The following is a 5,625-nucleotide window of genomic DNA, read 5'->3' as shown; positions in this document are numbered from 1 at the left end:
CCATCGTCTGCAGCCCAATGCCACCTGTGCAGCCAGCTCTGGTTCTCAGTGACAGTATGTCTAAAAGGAGGGTGGTGATAGACCCCACCTCCCAGCGTTACTGTAAAGATGAGAGGCTCGAGAAGGATGGATGGTGCAGCCGAGACAAGGAGGCGGAGAGATAGGAAGACAAACCAGAGAGGAAGTCTATTGACAGACATGAAAGGGAGCAGTGAGGAGTGGGGTAGAGCTTTAGGGAAGGAAATTGTCCCCACCACAGACTCTCCCACCAGCCTGTAGGCTCCTCCAGGGTCCAGGAAGGAGTCAGGGTCCAATGACAAAATAACCAGGAAACAGAGCTCCGGAGAAGGAGCGCCGTGGGCAGAGGGCAAAGAGTGAAACTAGGTCCAAGAGAGGTCCAGGAGCTCTAGAGCACAGGGTGGGGAAAGGAGGAAAGAGAGATTGAGGTGAGCCCAGGAAACCAGAGGGTGGACAAGGAACAGCTAGGCCAGCCCAGAAGAAACCTAGTGTTAGGAGAGGTCCCTACTCTCCTGGCCAGCAGCCATGGCTTCTCTACAGATGCAGCCTCTCCTTGAGGCCCCCAGGGCCTGCGCTGTCAGCGCGGAGGAGTATCAGCAGCTCAATCTGCCCAGCACACAGCACATGTGCCCATTAGCTGGAAAGAGCCCTGTGTCCAGAAGGTGCTGTCCAGGCTATAGTTCCTCCTCATGTAGTGTCTCAAGGGATCCAGACTTGAAGACAGTCCCTCCATCACACTTTATGGAGCCCAAGTGAGATTCTAGAACTCATGAAACATCTGCTTGGGATGCCTTTGGGAACAGAGGATTTCACAGTCAGGCGGAGCTGGATTCAAATGCCGGCTCAGCCCCTCACTGACTGGAAACTCACACAGATTCCTTACCCTCTGGGAGCCTCAGGCCCATCATCTATGAACTTGGAGTGAAAGCACCCCTCACCACACCTGAATAGAGCAGCCATTTATCCAATCCCTTTTCTTGTCCACATATCTGTGTGGGACCATCAGGCAGAGGCAGGCTTAAACTGTGTTGGTTGCTCAGGGCAGAATAGAAAGCCCAGCTAGAGGGGCCCGCAGGTGGTGTGGTGGTTAAAGGCGCTGGATTTCCACATGGCTGACCACGGTTTGAGTCCTGGATCTAGCAGCTAGCTTTCTTGCTTTCCCTTTCTCTCTCTCTCTCTCTGTCAGATTTAAAATAATAACAATAACAAATGGAATTAAACAAATAACTCCTTTTTAAAATTTTTAAAAAGAGTGGCCAGCAGGTGGCATGGTGGTTAGGGGCACTGGACTCCTACCTGGCTGATCATGTTTTGAGTCCTGGACTCGGCGGCTTGGCTTCCTTTTTCATTTTCCCTCTCTCTCTCTCTCTCTGTCACTCTCTGGTCAACTTAAAATAAATAAAATAAAGTTCAATATATATATATACACTTTATAAAAAGAAGGGACCAGCAGGCGCTGTGGTGGTTAAGGTGCTGGACACTCCCATATTGCCAACCATGGTCCGAATCCCAGACCTAGTGGCCTGCTTTCTCACTTCCTCTCTTTCTCAGTCTCTCTCTGGTCAAATTTTTAAAAACTGAATGAGTAAATAAAATTAAACAAATAAAAAAGAAAGAAAGGAATCTCAGCTACAGATTCTCCTGTGTGGCTTCCATGGGAGGAAAGTGGGGGCAAGAGCACTGTGAATATGGGTAGTGTTGGAGCTCAAGAGCATTCTGTCCCTGGAGGGGAGAAAGCAGACATCTTCAGTGCCAGAATATGGAGTCTAGACTGTCACTCTACTGAAGAGGTGAGCCATAGCCTGAACCATGCATCTGTGAGTGTGGAATGAGGGAGAGGGGAATTGGCGAGGAGATGCTTGGGGTGGTGATCACAGTTGGAGCAGAAAACGGGGCATCATTTAATTAGTGGCAGTCCCTTAGCACCTACCAGCTGTCCAACCTGTGCAGGGCTCTGGGTCTTGCCTGGAGAGGAAATGGTGCAGGAAGGGCTGGGCCTTGGGGCCGGGAGAAGAGCTGGGGGTCCTCAGGGAACAGAAGAACAGCAGAAGCTCACTGTGAGCCTGCCCTGTGCTCACATTACCTCCATTCATCACTGTAAAATAAGGTTAATACCAGCCCTTCATCACTGCCCTACAAGGGGAAGCCAGTGCTATGCCCACCTAACAGGTGAGAAGACTGAGGCTGTGAAAGCTCACACGGGAGGCAGCTGATCACTGCCTCCCCTGCCAGCCAGGATGAGCTCAAACTGTCCTGTAAGCCCAACCACCACCCATGGACATCTCGGGGCAGGCAGGCATGGTGTCTGCAAGGACACCAGGAAGCCAGCTGCTCCAGAGGACACAGAGGAGGACTCATGTCCTATACAATAGTTTGCATCCTCTTTCTTTCTACCTTTCTTCTTTCTTTCCCTTTAGTTTTACCATACAATGCATATACTCACCAGAGAGAGAGGGAAAATGAAGAAGCATCCCCCCAGGAGAGATGGCCATGCCACAACTGCTTCTCCATTCTCCTCTCGGGATTTTGGGCATGCACACTCACACACACACAATTGGCATGATTTTCAAGCTGCCAGGTCCAGGTCTTGCATTGCCCAATGGGCCATGTGGGATCCAGCCACCTTAACCTTTACACCACATGCTGGCCCAGCATCCCATTTCTACGAGATCGTGGGCAATTGTTCCTTGCACCCTTCCCTCATCTATAAAAGGAGCTATATAAATGTCCACTATTGTGAGTAGTAGATGTGACCCCATACTATTTTATTTCTTCTTTATTTATGACAGAGCACATGTGCGAGAGGAGCACCCTCCACAGGGTCTGGTCACAGTGGGACTCCCAGCCTCCAGCCCTCCAGCCAGTCGGGTCTCAGGCACTAGTGTGCATGCCTAGAATGCTCAGGCTGACCAAGCTAGGGATTTGAGCCATAGTTGTCACGTAAGATCCAGTTTCTCTTGAATGGCACATTACTGCCAGCACTGAATTCACGTAATAACACACTGAAAGGGGAAAAGGAAGACCTCGAAAAGAATATTGTATGAGAAAACAAGGCTTGGGACCAGCAGCTGGCGTGGTGAAGGTGCTGGACTCCCACATGGCCGACTGAGGTTTCAGTCCTGGACCTGGCATCTCGCTTTCTCACTTTCCCTCTCTCTTTCTCTCTCGGATGAACGCACATACCCCGTAGCTAGCTTTATTTATTTATTTATTTAAATTTGACCAGAGAGGGACAAAACAAGAGAGAGACAGAGAGGGAAAGTGAGAAAGCAAGTCACCAGGTCCAGGACTTGAACCACGATCAACCGTGTGGGAATCCACCGCCCTTAACCACCATGCCACCTGCCAGCCCCAACCTATAGCAAATTTTTTTAAAAAGAAAAAGATAGGGCTGGCAGGTAGTATGGTAGTTAAGGCGCTGGACTCCCACATGACCGACCATGGTTTAAGTCCCGGACCTGGTGGCTTGCTTTCTCACTTTCTCTCTCTCTTTCTCTGGTCAAATTAAAAAATAATAACAAGGGGCCAGCAGGTAGTGTAGTGGTTAAGGCTCTGGACTTCCACATGGCTGACCACAGTTTGCGTCCCGGACCTGGCTGCTTGCTTTCTCACTTTCCTTCTCTCTCTCTGGTCAAATTAAAATAAATAAATGAATAAAGAGGGACCAGCAGTTGGCGTAATGGCTATGTCCCTGGATTCCCATGTAGTCAACCATGGTTCGAGTCCCAGACCAGTGGCTTAAACTTACGCTGGGAGCATGTGTGTGCGTGCCCAAGATCCCGAGAAGAGAATGGAGGAGAAGGGATTGCAGCGTGGCCATACTCCCTGGGGGGTGATTTCTCACTTTCTGTCTCTCTGTCTCTCTCTGTCTTTCTGGCGAGTGCACATGCCATACAGCAAAACGAAACAAAACAAAACAAACAAACAAAAAAGAATAAATAAAGTTAAATTTAAAAAAAGAAAGAGAGGGGCCGGCAGGTGGTGTGGTGGTTAAAGGTGCTGGATTCCCACATGGCCGACCGTGGTTCGAGTGTTGGATCTGGCGCCTTGCTTTCTCACTTTCTCTCTCTCTCTCACTCTGTCCCTCTCTGGTCAAATTGAAATAAACAAATGAATAAATAAATAAATAAAGTTAAATAAAATAATTCTTTAAAAAAAGAAAGAAAGAAAAAGATAATAATAAATAGAAAGAATAAAGGTTTGTTCTGCTTACGATTCTGAAAGCCCAAGGACAAGGGGCCACGTCTGGCGAGAGCCTTCTTGCTGATAGAAACTCTGCAGAGTCCTGAGGTAGCACACGACATCATATGGTGAGAGAGCAAGAGCCTGTGTCTGCTCCGGCCCCTCCCTCTTTTAGTTTTCCCTTTGTATTACCAAAGGGCACGTGCATTCGCTAGAGATGGATTGAGAGAGAGAGGGAAAAGGCACCTCCAGTGGGGCATGGTCATGTTGCAATCCATTCTCCTCCACTTCTCCTTCCTGTCAGGATTTAGGACACCCACGTACACACACCTGATTTTATATATATATATATTTTTTTTTTTTTTTGGAGAGGTTTTAGCTATAGGGCGCGTGCGCTCGCCAGACAGACAGAGAGAGACAGAGAGACAGAAAGCGAGAATGGCCATGCCACAATCCCTTCTCCTCCATTCTCCTCTCGGGATCTTGGGCATGTATGCACACACGCCCGGCGTGAGTTTAAACCACTGGGTCTGGGACTCGAATCACGGTTGACTACATGGGAGTCCAGTGACATAGCCATTACGCTAACTGCTGGTCCCTCCTCACCTGATATATTTTTCAAATCGTGCAGTCAGTTATGAGATCCAGTTTTCTTAATCACCAGGTCACAGGCTGGCCCGTGTGTAGATATATTTAATGTTTTCTTCTAATTGACGGAAGATATGTGTACTTGCCAGAGAGATGAAAAGCACCCCACATGTGGACGTAGTCACATGATAACCCTTTTCTTCCATTTTTTCATGCTGTCAGGATTTGGGGCATACATACACATGTGCCCGGCATGTTTTTTAAGATGGCTGGGCTGAGATTTGACCCGTGGTCAGTCATATAGGATCTGGCTTTCTGTGCACAGTACTTAACCACTGTGCTGAGTATGCAAAGATTTATATATAAGGTTGGGTAGCTGTTAGAGCCTTGATCCTAAAGCCAGACCACCTGGCTTTGCATCCCAGTTCTGCTACTCAGGAGCTGTGTGACCTTGGGCAAGTTACTTGTTCTCTTTGTGCCTGAGTTCATAAAATTCGATATATTCTTTTCCATTTTCTCATCCATAAAATGGATAAGCTAATCATACTAAGCTGGTTCCATGGCCTGCTGGTTAAGGCAGCTGGATCCCACATGGCTGAACCTGCTGTTTGAGTACTGGACATGTGGCTTGAGAAACACACTGGACACGTGTTCACGTGTGCCCCAAATCCGAAAGGACGGAGAGGTGGAAGAGAGGGGGTTACATCGTGGCCATTCCTGTGGAGGGTGCTTTCTCCCCTCCCTTGCTCTCTGACTCTCTGGGAAGTGCATGCACCAATACCATAGGTGTGGCAGGCTGAATGTCACCCCCTGACAAAGATGTCCATCTCCTCAGAC

Source organism: Tupaia chinensis, unplaced genomic scaffold (assembly GCF_000334495.1).
Source record: "Tupaia chinensis unplaced genomic scaffold, TupChi_1.0 Scaffold000273_1, whole genome shotgun sequence".
In the NCBI taxonomy this organism is placed as follows: Eukaryota; Metazoa; Chordata; class Mammalia; order Scandentia; family Tupaiidae; genus Tupaia; species Tupaia belangeri.
The sequence above is the reverse complement of the archived record's forward strand: the minus strand, read 5'-3'. Positions refer to the sequence as shown.